Source organism: Meriones unguiculatus, chromosome 2 (genome assembly GCF_030254825.1).
Source record: "Meriones unguiculatus strain TT.TT164.6M chromosome 2, Bangor_MerUng_6.1, whole genome shotgun sequence".
NCBI classification, from domain to species: Eukaryota; Metazoa; Chordata; class Mammalia; order Rodentia; family Muridae; genus Meriones; species Meriones unguiculatus.
Window position 1 is genome coordinate 165,767,201 of NC_083350.1, and position 12,047 is coordinate 165,779,247.

The 12,047-nt window shown below is 39.2% G+C and overlaps 1 pseudogene; it reads right to left on the reverse strand.

Annotated features, from left to right (window-relative positions):
* Positions 1-3,756: 3,756 nt before the first annotated feature.
* LOC110541236 (tubulin epsilon chain-like) lies at positions 3,757-11,046 on the reverse strand (annotated as a pseudogene).
* Between the last annotated feature and the right edge of the window lie 1,001 nt (positions 11,047-12,047).

The following is a 12,047-nucleotide window of genomic DNA, read 5'->3' on the forward strand; positions in this document are numbered from 1 at the left end:
TGGTGGTAGCTCCAACAGCCGTCAATGAGATGGTAGTAACAATGGTGGCTGTAGTTCCAAGATCCCTTTTCTGTCTGAAGAGAGTGAAAAGCACTCCTCGCAGTGGCCAGGAGATCTCCAGGGGTAACCGCAGTGGTTCTGTAGTGGCTCTTTGGTGACTGGTCAGCAGTAGAGTCAGGGGCATAGCGACACATTCTTTAGGAAGAAGGGAAGCCCTTCTTTTCCCAGCTCAGAATAAACAACCAGTCTCAGAAATCCTTTGGTGAGGTAGATGGTGCTCAACTATTTATTTCTTGTGAGACAGAGATTTATAGACCTTGGGCAATGGAGAGAGGTTTTGAGGATGAATGTTATGGGACTTACAGTGCTGGCAATGCTCCATTTGTATGGAGAAAGATAAGAGGTGACAAAATCATGTAACTGACCACCTCTAGCCACCTGGGTTTAGTGTCACATGCTCCTGAGGCAGGCACAGAGCAGGAGAGAGCTTTGTCATTACCTTCTGTTCTCAGGATTAAACCTCAAGTTTGGGACTGCCAGGGTTTGGACGCGCTCTATCTCAGCAGTTCCGTGCCAGTTCTTCTAGAGGAACAGTCCGTGAGCCCCACAGAGAATATCTTATCTGGCATGATAAAAGCAACAGCAAAGAAACCTGGTTGTTTGAAACAGCCAGTGTTTAAATATCAGGAGAGCCTCGTCTTAATGAAATCTTAGAGATTAGTTAGAAGATTGTTGTTGGGGTAAACAGAACAAATTCTCAAGCTGAAGCCAAAATAAATAACTCTTTTTTTTTTAATGATGTTGGGTTGTAAATTAAATCCACAGAATACACCTCAGTACATTTTTTAAAAAGCTCACTCAACAATAGGGTAAGACTCAAATCAGGTAAAAGAACCCATATGCAAGCAGCCCACTCACTGGCATCTCAGAAAATTAGATACTGTTTTTAATGACTCCCAGAAAGAAATAAAACTTAATTACTATGTAGTTGTGGGTGGACAAGTGTGTGGGTCCCATCAAACAAAGAAGCAAATAGGTTGGAGAGTGTCGGCTTATATAACTTCCTAGGTGTACAATCTTTACATGTGCTAATGACTCACTTTGGAAATTGAGAAAAGCAGCATGAATAACCTGACTGCCACATATAGTCACTTGGATATCACCATGGATTATGAATCACTGTATAACAATGGATGAAGTTCACTTAATTCCCTTCAATTCTAAATTTACTAAAGTATACTTAAAGATCACATATTTAAACTAAAGGAAACATTTACAGTTTAAACGTTAAGATTCTTTGCAATAGTGAAAGGCTTACTAATAAGAGTATGTAAGTTTCAGAAGATGTGAATTATAAAAGTTTAATTTGTAATAAGCATATGGAGTTTATGTACAGTCAATATATAATTGGAAACCTTTTCAGGAATACAAAGTAATGCTCCCTCCATGCAACTGTCATTGCCATTTTTCTCTCTTAAATGTTCTCCTTATCATCCCATACTTTTTTTAATTTAAACATTTTTTTATACTAAATACAGTTTATTCACTTTGTATCCCAGCTGTCGCCCCTTCCCTCATTCCCACCCAATCCCACCTTCCCTCCCTCATCTCCTCCCATGCCTCTCTCCAAGTCCACTGATAGGGGAGGTCCTGCTCCCCTTCCCTCTGACCCTAGCCTATCAGGTCTCATCAGGACTGGCTGTATTGTCCTCCTCTGTGGCCTGGCAAGGCTGCTGCCCCCTCAGGGGGATGGTGGTCAAAGAGCCAGCCACTGAGTTCATGTCCGAGACAGTCCTTGTTCCCCTTACTAGGGAAACCCACTTGGATACTGAGTTGCCATGGGCTACATCTGAGCAGGGGTTCTAGGTTATATCCATGAATGGGCCTTACTTGAAATATCAGTCCCAGAAAAGACCCCTGTGTCCAGATATTTTGGTTCTGTTGCTCTCCTTGTGGAGCTCCTGTCCTCTCCAGGTCCCACTATCTCCCCCTTCTTTTATAGGATTTCCTGAACTCTGCCCAAAGTTTGGTTATGAGTCTCAGTATCTGCTTTGATACAATTCTGGGTAGACTCTTTCAGAGTCTCTCTGTGGTAGGCTCCTGTCCTGTTTTCTGTTTTTTCCTTCTTCCAATGTCCACCCTGTTTGTCTTTTTGAGTTAGGATTTGATCATCTTACCCAGTGTCCTCCTTGCTTAGGTGTACAGATTTTAGTATGTTTATCCTATATTACAGGTCTAGTATCCACTTATAAGTCAGTATATACCATGTGTCTTTCTGCTTCTGGTATACCTACTCAGGTTGATCTTTTCTAGATTACAGCATTTACCTGCCGATTTCATGATTTCCTTATTTTTATTTTTATTAATTACAGTTTATTCACTTTGTATCCCCCCGTACCTCCCTCCATCCTCCCCTCCCAATCCCACCTTTTCTCTTTCCCCACCCGTGTCACTCTCCCAGTCCACTGAAAAGGGGGGTCCTCCTCCCCTTTCCTCTGATCCTAGTCTATCAGGTCTCAGCAGGAGTAGCTGCATTGTCTTCTTCTGTGGCCTGGTAAGGCTGCTTCCCCCTTCAGGGGGAAGTGATCAAACAGCAGACACATCAGTTCATGTCAGAAATAGTCCCTGTCCCCATTCTGTGGAGGCCACTTGGATACTGAACAGCTATAGGCTACCTCTGTGCAGGAGTTCCAGGCCATCTCCATGAGTGGTCCTTGGCTGGAGTATCAGTTTCAGAAAGGACCCCTGTGCTCGGACTTTTAGGATCTGTCTCTGTCCTTGTGGAGCTCCTGTCCTCTCCAGGTCTTACTATCTCCTGCTTCTTTCATAAGACTCCCTGTACTCTGACCAAAGTTTGGCTGAGTCTCATCATCTGCCTTGATATCCTGCAAGGTAGAGTCTTTCAGAGGCCCTCTGTGGTAGGCTCCTGACCTGTTCCCTGTTTTCTCCTTCCTCCCATGTTCATCCTCTTTGACTTTCTGAATGGGGATTGAGCATCTTGGACAGAATCCTCCTTCCTGATTAATTTCCTTGGGTGTACAAATTTTAGTATGTTCACTCTGTATTATATGTCTAGTATCCACTTATGAGTGAGTATATACCCTGTGTGTCTTTTTGCTTTTGGGATACCTCACTCAGGATGATCTTTTCCAGTTCCCATCATTTACCTGCAAATTTCATGATTTTCGTATTTTTTTTTTATCACTGAGCAATATTCCATTGTGTAGATGTACCACAATTTCTGTATCTATTCCTCAACTCAGGGGCTTCTGGCTATTACAAATAAGGCTGCTACAAACATGGTTGAGCAAATGTCCTTGTTGTATACTTGAATGTCTTTTGGATATATGCCTAGCAGTGGTATAGCTGGATCTTGAGGAAGTGCTATTCCTAATTGTCTGAAAAAGTGCCAGATTGATTTCCAGAGTGGTAGCAGTGGAGAAGCCTATAACTCTAACTAACTAATATACTTATCTCTTATTCTTAATCCTAAATGTAAATTATATGGTGGTGTGGTGAGTGTTATGGCTCCATGGATTCTGTCTTCTCTGTGGTCATGAGTAACTTGAACTCCAACATTTCTAAGCCGTGTGATATAAATAAGTCCATCATCTCTTACGATGTCATGTTCACAAGTGAGGATGTAGGTCAGTGGCAAACTCTGTAACTGGGGGTCACTGGCTAGCAAAGGGGACAGCCTGCTATCCACAAGTGCTGGATAGGAAGCATCTAATTTGCCAAAAATTGACATCAAGCTTATTCAAATAGAACCTTAAAGTGTTAAAGAGAGCAATTCAAACATGAATCCTACCTTTAGGAAAGCACACAAAGTAATTATGAAAATAAAACTAAGCGAAGAAGATGGAATGGTGTGAGCATATACCTGTCTTTACCGTAAATCAGAAATGCCCTGAGTTTGCAACTATAAGAAGATGCTCCTTCCGTTCATTTTCTATGCAAATTCTAACTATGCAAATTCAGGCAAGAACCTTCAGTGGGATCCTAAGGCTCATTATTTAGTCAGCATATGTGTGTCTTCAGTAGTGCCATATCCACAGATGTTTACATCTGAGTAGGGTAGCATTTTCTCCATGGGGAAAATTAGGATTCAATTGCAGTCCTCAAAGCCACAACCTCATCAAAGAAGTTAATTTGTATAAAATGAAAGAATTAGTTGAAATCTCAACAGAACATAAAAAAAAGTGTCTTCCCAACTCCAAAATACAGACATAATAGATACGAGGTTCCAGAAGCTAAGAAAGAAATAATTTCCTAAAAGAATCTCATATAGGCTCTTGATCTAAAAATAATAATAAACATCATGGTACATGGTACAAAAACTGAGGGAGATTTAAGTGGTAACTTGTCCATAAGCAATCAGGTGTAATCCCAAATGAGGTGGTAGATAATTAAGGTCTGAAAAAAGCCTATGCCCGTGGAGTTGCCTGGTCTAGCAGGATGCTGAAACTCTAAGGTCAGTGAATCCGCTTATTTCAAAAGCAATCGAAACTGAGTGAGGACTAGGTTAATTTCTACATGCTTAAGCACACATATGAGCTAAACCAGCATGAATGTGTACACTCCTATGTACATGTATACATATTTATAAGAAAAATAAAATAGATATTAAGGGAAATCCATCACTCATTAGGGAAATGGGCAAAAATAATGCCTTTCTTGGCAGGAGTTCAAATTTCCACAAGCTTTAAATCAAAAGAAGCAGAAAGAAACATCAGTATATTAACAGGTTAGCGTAATCTTTAAGCCTTAAAAGATATAACTGAGCTGGACTGACGTGCACTCAGATTTGGGCCTTCTCCAAGGTAAAATCAGATAAGAGAATGGCAATCTGGGCACTTTTCCTGTTTTCAAATCTGAAGTCACCTTTCCTGTTTTTAAATCTGAAGTCCTTACCATAGGAGAAAAAGAAAGAGGGTAAATTTTTCCTCACACCTAAATATTACCCAAATTCATCAAGAGAAACAATCTCAAAGTAGCTTATATTGCCTTTCACAGTTTTCTTCAGCCATATAGGCTGGATATGAGGTAATGCTGCTATTAGAAATTACTATTAGTATTAAAATTGTGGCATTTTCCTGGTCCAAAAGAATGCTGTATAGGCCTGGGATTATTCAGATTCAAAGGAAATGGGTCAAAATAAAGTTTATGGGTCAAAAACTAAAATAAATAAATGAATGAATAAAGAAAAGAAAGAAAGAAAAATAAAGAAAAGAAAGAACAAAAAAGAAAGAAAGAAAGAAAGAAAGAAAGAAAGAAAGAAAGAAAGAAAGAAATTACTAAGGAGGAGGACAGCATCGGCATTTGGGATCTGGATCCAAATGTTAGTATTCTCATGAGGTCCCGAGACACTGGGTTTCTTCACTCAATACCCATTGTACTAAAGCTACTAAACTGTCACGATAGGAATATCTGTCCATACCTCATACTGTGTGTTCAAACTAATATTCTTTATTATTAGACACCTAAATAGTGGATCCCAATGCTCTGAAACTCTTTCAGAATATCACATACCGAATCTCCCAGAGAAGCTCTGATGATCAGGACCTCCAGCTCAGGCCCTTTTGTAAAATAGCAATTATGGAAAAATTCTTGTTGCCTGTGTTAGTATAAGACTGTGAAGCTGTCCTAGGAACAGCTTCAGAAGTCTCAGTGTTGGCCATGTAGCTAGATAACAGGTCTCATTTAACCAAAAGCATCTGAAATTGCAAGGCACGGAAGTGGATCTGTAACAAACCTCTGCTTTTCACCTTTTCCAACAGCCCTTTGTGGGGTCACACCAGCACTCTGTGTGAAGCTTGTAGCTATTAACATGGAATGTATGTGTAATATTAAACTCTACATACAGGGAAACAGACCCTTTGTCTAATTTCCTAGACTCCAGAACTTTGGAAGGAAAGCACTGCAGCTTGATGGCTAAGCCAGGTCTCCTCAACCAAAAAAGCTGTGGTCTGACAAAGAAGTGATCTTTCTATCAAATAAGATGTCTTAAAATTCTTGAGTTATTTCTAGATTTGTAAGCCACTTTATAGAATTTTATTGGCTATTTCAAAGAAATGTAAACTCAGGTAGGAAAAGAGTAAAGCAAAGCTTGCCTGTGGTGCCCAGTGCTGACATGCATCTGGTTCCTGAGTCTTCCTTGGAAAAACCAAATGTTTGGGACTTTCATTTTAAAAACAACAGGCCTTAGCATGTCAGCACCAGGGCAGAATAGTCAAACTCTATAGAAACACAACATACCAACTGAGTTGCTGTTGTTGCCAACGTAGCCCCAGAACTGTCTCCAGAAACACAAATGCGAACAGGATCTACTCCATACTTTTCAAGGATTTTGTCCTGGAGAAAGAACTTGACCATAAGAACACAGTCTTCATGGGCAGCTGGGAATGGATAGTGAGGAGCAAGCCTATAGCTTTAAAGAAAAAACAACAACATGAAAAACCACAATGATCTTTTAATTTCACCAACAGATATATTAATAAAATTTGTCCATATTTTGAATCTTTAATTTTATCAATTAAACCTATACTTACTATTTGGATCTTTTATTCTGTTATTCCGGGTGTTCTGGCAGAGGAGCACACCTCAATTTATCTGTTTTATTATTTATATTTATCATTTTAAACTATTAGAATTCTTCTGTTATTTATATGCCAATATAAACAATATTATTCGGATGGTCCTTGTAAGATTTTATATTTTAAAAAGTGCCTAAATGTTTTAAAAATAGCAAAATCGACATAAAGTAATTTTTACAGTTTGAACATATGCCAAGAGAAATGATTACAAGTATCTAAAAAATATAGAATTATTAAAGTAAATGCAACGTAACACACCATTGTAAAAGCTTCTATAAAATAATAATGTGGTAGATTTAGTTAAAGTTACAACATGAAAGGCAGACCATCCTTAAGATTGTATTTTCAGATATTTCTGAAAATATAATTATTCTAGTTGCTTCAAGGATTGATTACAAGGACAGCACTGACCTTCCAGTATATTTACTTGCTTCTATTACACTTGCAGTGAAGAGATTCCTTTCAGTGTATTCAGATAAGTCCATAATTCTGTAAATCCATTCTGCACTATGGAGTCAATGGGAAGCATTCACCCTCATGATGAACGTTTCATAAATATAGAGTACACCCAGTAAATATTAATGTAATATGTATCTTCCCATCCTTGGTATATGATGGAAACTTGGGTCAAAGTCATGATATATGAAAAACTCTAATTGAAGAACACTTGAATGTCCCAACACTGATCTAATATTAATGTTGGTATAATGTTCTTTTGAAATGTATACACTTTACCCTTGTTCATTCAAACCCCCTCTCTTGTTTCAATCCGGACATTGCATTGTGATACTTATTCTAAACATCCTGTCTCAACTTGGTGAAAAATTCCAAATAAAGCAACTAGCCACAATGTTGAGCAGGGAAAGGAAGTAAGTGGGAGAGGGGAGGAGCCAGAGGACAGGAAAGGGGAGGAGCTGGAGAACAGGAAAAGGTGGGAGCAGAAAGCACAGAGAGGAGAGCTTGAGTAGGAGAGAGATCTTGGAACTATGTGGAGAGATGGACCGGACCTAATATATCACAAAAAGCAAGTATAATGGGTAAAATCTAAATGTTAGGAAAATATGAGGGCTTGGAGGTTTAAGAGGGAGTAATCATTGCCCAGCATTGTGTTCTAGGTTAACTAAATAAACCCAGTCTCTGTGTGGTGATTTGTTTATACAGCTGTTTAGGATTAATAGCAAGCATTACTAAAAGAATATCAATAGTAAATATTAACACCTACAACACTAAGTCCATGAGTAAATCTAACCTACAGTGTTTTTATTAGTAGCTCAAGTGAAATGCATCCCAAGACTGTAGTGGCTGCCCTTCCCAGGTAAGAAAAAAAGGATTTAAACCTAAACTTCAGAACAAGGATCCAACCATGTCTGAGGCTTAGGTGGCTTGCTTTGTAAACCAAGCCTAGTCTGGGAGGGCTATGACCATAGCATGAAAATTGTCATTCTCTTACTCTATTCCCACAACAACAGCATCAAGTTTGTTTGCTGTCCATCGGCTCAGGTCATCATAGGGCTGCATCTCTGAAATGAAAGAGGTAAAAACAAAACTGTGGTTTGTGGATTATCAAGTTATGGAAACAAAGCTACATCTAAGACCAGTGATAGAAATGTGAATTATGAATAATTCATAAAAACCCTGTAATCGCTGCTACAAAAATGAAAACTCCATTAGAGTAAGAAGAATTACTTATTTTTTACCCATTAATTTTTTTTTGCCTTAGCCAATGCAGTGAGGTAAAATCTAGTTGGTCACTATGGGAGCAGCTTGTCATATCTAGCCTACTTTGGGCAAATCAGAATTTCTTCAGTTTCAAGGAAGTGTCTAATTTAGGAGATGCCTTCATAGAGATAGGTCCTGAAGCATTATGCTCTGCTCCTCCCTGGGACCAGTTTCATGAAGAGGAGGATTGTGGGTAGGCAGTCCTTACAGAGAATATATAAGGCTATGTTGTACTCATGATGATCCATTAGCAGGAACTATGGTCATAGTAAAAATGCTTGACCAGCAATGGGCACATTGTTTTCAATGTTTTTTGGTTGAATTCTGTATTCCCAAGAGAGGAAAACATTTATGTCTTGACTCTCTAGTTCTTCAGCAGCATTATTTTTTTCTGTACTTGGTAGTTAAACGACAACAGTTTATCAGAACCTATCACCTGACAGTAGGGAGACAGATTTATAGAAATGAGCAAGATAATACTGTATAAATGGATCTGTAATCATCACTGCCTTATTTTGATATCAGTTAAGATTCTTCTAGGAAGGAGGAAATAGAATGTCGGTGACTACTGTTAATAACTGCACTATTGCAGTTTTTATAACAAATAATATAAAATTAAACTTCCCTGATAAAAACCAAAAATAGAACACTTACATGGCAAAGGAACATAAAATATTAATAAATGAAGCATAAAACATATTATTTTTGCTTAAAACAAATTTTCTCCTAAAATCATTTCCTTGAAAGACAAACCAACCAATAGATCTGAAACATAAATTGTGACTAAAAACATTAAACACTCAAAAGAGAGAGATAGGGTGGAGTAATTTCAGTAGATGATAACCATTTACTACAAAGTTCAGAAGACATCAAATTTAGCAATGTTCTTTCAGTATCACATGGGACATGGTAAACAATGATCAGTGGCTCTATTTAAACTATTTATTATGAAAGTGACTGGATGTCTAAGTTGTGTTTCTTGAGTATAAATACTTGAATATACATACATATTACTCAAAGAACAAAAAGTCTGAACAGTTTTAATAAAAACTACCCAGAAACGTCCAGACATTACATAGATTGTGTTCTTCCATTCCTGGTACCTACTTTTGCAGCATTCAAACAGAGTATGAAAAACAAAGTATAAATAAGAAAAGATATGTACAGTCTCTCTGAGGCATCATCACTGAAGAGGCCTGCAGATGCCATGAATAAAGCACTCTACATCGTCTCTTGCTGCACAGCCCAGCCTGGCCCAGAACACAGTCCTCCTGCATGTCAGCTGTGCTGAGGTACTCCTGCGCCACCATGCTGTGCTCTCTTATCTTACTCTGACAAATTGCTAGATGTGATACCACACACTAGTATTAGGAAAAAAATGTAATAAAACAGAAACCACCATTTGAGACAAATACTTCCTGATACCATGAAAACCAAACCGGGATTTCTGAATTACAGAAAAGGCTGAAACAGAAAGGGGACAAAACCCAATGTGAATCGGAAAAAAGTAACACATGCGTTCTGTAGCTTCTTCCTCGCAAGAACACGCTCAGCCTGGGCACGTCCGGCAGAGGCAGGCTCTTTGCTGCGTCGAGGTCACTGTACTCCTGTCTGAGTGCTGACAGAGAGGACATGGCTTCTGTAAACATGCTCTCCTCCATCTCTTGCAGATAGTGGTGGAGGTGAGCCTGTTTTTTTGTAGAGCATCGTGAACCTTTCCCTTAGCTCCATGAAGGTAGGCTTGACACACGTGCTATTTGCTAAAGCTAACAGTGAATGGGAGTGACCCACAGGCGGGACTGAGCACAGGCCAGTCTTCCAGCTTTCTTGATTCCAGGAGACAAACTGCAGAGCAGGTTTTAACCTTTCAATATTTCTGCGAAGAACTGAAATCTGCGGTTTCCTCTAATGATGAGGGCACAGGCAAGGTAGAGACTATGTCTGGGGTCTGCTTGAATAAGCTTGTGATCTTTACTAAACATCTGATCTAAGCTTCGAGGGGGAATCTGCCAGTATGTACAGAAGTGTTAGGCTTGACACAAGATAATGAAGTCGAGGGAAAGGAACCAAGTTCATGATGATCTCATTCATGTCCATATTAAGGGATCCCTCCGATCTTGCAGAGCTTGTCAGGCTGGTTTGCCACAGTATTGCTCATGGTGTCAAAGCGCTTCTTGTGGCGCTTTTTAACAGCCCCTACATTCGAGGTAACAAGACTCTTAGGCTTCACAGCTGTACCCAACTTTCCAGAACTGACCACAAGATCAGTTTTGCCAATGATGTCAAATAAAGATTGGTTGTCAATGTGCAGCACAAAGTCTGCTTGCTCATTGAGCTCCTCCATGAGGGCTGTTATAAGGTGAGGTGACAACATCGTCCTCGCTCCTCCCATGGAGTGTATGATGAAGAAACCCTGCCAGCAGTCACAGTGCTCTGCTGCTTCAGAGTTTCTCTAAAATCTGTTCCCAGTAAAGACTTCCAAAAACTTTGTGACCCACGGCCCAATTATCTCCTGAGCCAGAAATGTCAGCGATGAGCTGTTTGCTATCAAATATATCTCTCAGTGGTCCTGGGAGAATTTCAGTCACTACTCCTTCTTCCATGTCAATAAAAACAGCTCGGCTTTTAAAGAAGATATTCTCCCTTTGGAAATACTGCCACCATCTCCAACCACTCTGGTGCCACCATTCCTGAAGAAGCTCCTTATTGCATCATCATAAATTCCTTTCATGTAAGACTACGTACTACGTCATTCCGCCCGGGGGACCAGCACGAACATTCCCACTGGAATTCCCGCCCTTGCATCTGCCAAATGACGCTTTTTGAAGGGTCTTCAGCAGTGTTTTTTCTACATGTCTAGTTAGGAGGAGTTGAACTTAACCAGCATTTTTATATTCATAAATTCAGAGTTTTGCCATAATTAGTTTTTTCATGTCGCTGATAGTAAGGATATTTGTCCTTTTTAAACTTTTTTCTTTTTATATTCAATGTTATGTTTTTTTTTAAATTTTAAATTACTTTATTTACAATTTTATTTTAGCATATATAAGAAAGTATTTTGGGATAATTGTATTTAATATAAAATAATGTACTTTCTCCTCTTTTGGCTTTGATTCTTATTCATTTTAGAAACAGCTCTAATTTTTTTTTATCTTGATATAAGTTCAGAGGATTTTTTTTTTTCAATGCAGTTTATTCAGGAACCTTGAACAATCCTCGGACCCTGGGGAAAGCCAGCCCACAGCTTAAATAGCCTCTGGGTAGCCAACCCAGGCGTGCCACGTGTGCAATGCAGATAGGTCCACATACATGGAAGCAAGCCAGATCCTCAGCCTTAGCCAAATGTGGAATTGTTCGTGACAGAGAGCACTCACCATCGGGAAGGTGGAAGGCAGAAACCAGCTCCATCTTTAAGGCATAGCATTCTGCAGCTCTAAGATTTTATTTTATGTATCTGAATACACAATCTGCATGTACATCTGCATGTCAGAAGAGGGCATCCAATCCCAGTATAGATTGTTGTGAGCCACCATGTGGTTGCTGGGACTTGAACCCAGGAAGAGCAGACAGTGCTCTTAACTGCTGAGCTATATCTCTAGTCCCCTATCTTTGATATTATAATACAATTACATAATTTATTCCGTCCTTTCCTCTCTACAAAGTCTCCCAAATACCTTTTTCTATCTTTCAAATTCATGGTTCTTTTTTCATTAATTGTTGTTATATTAATAT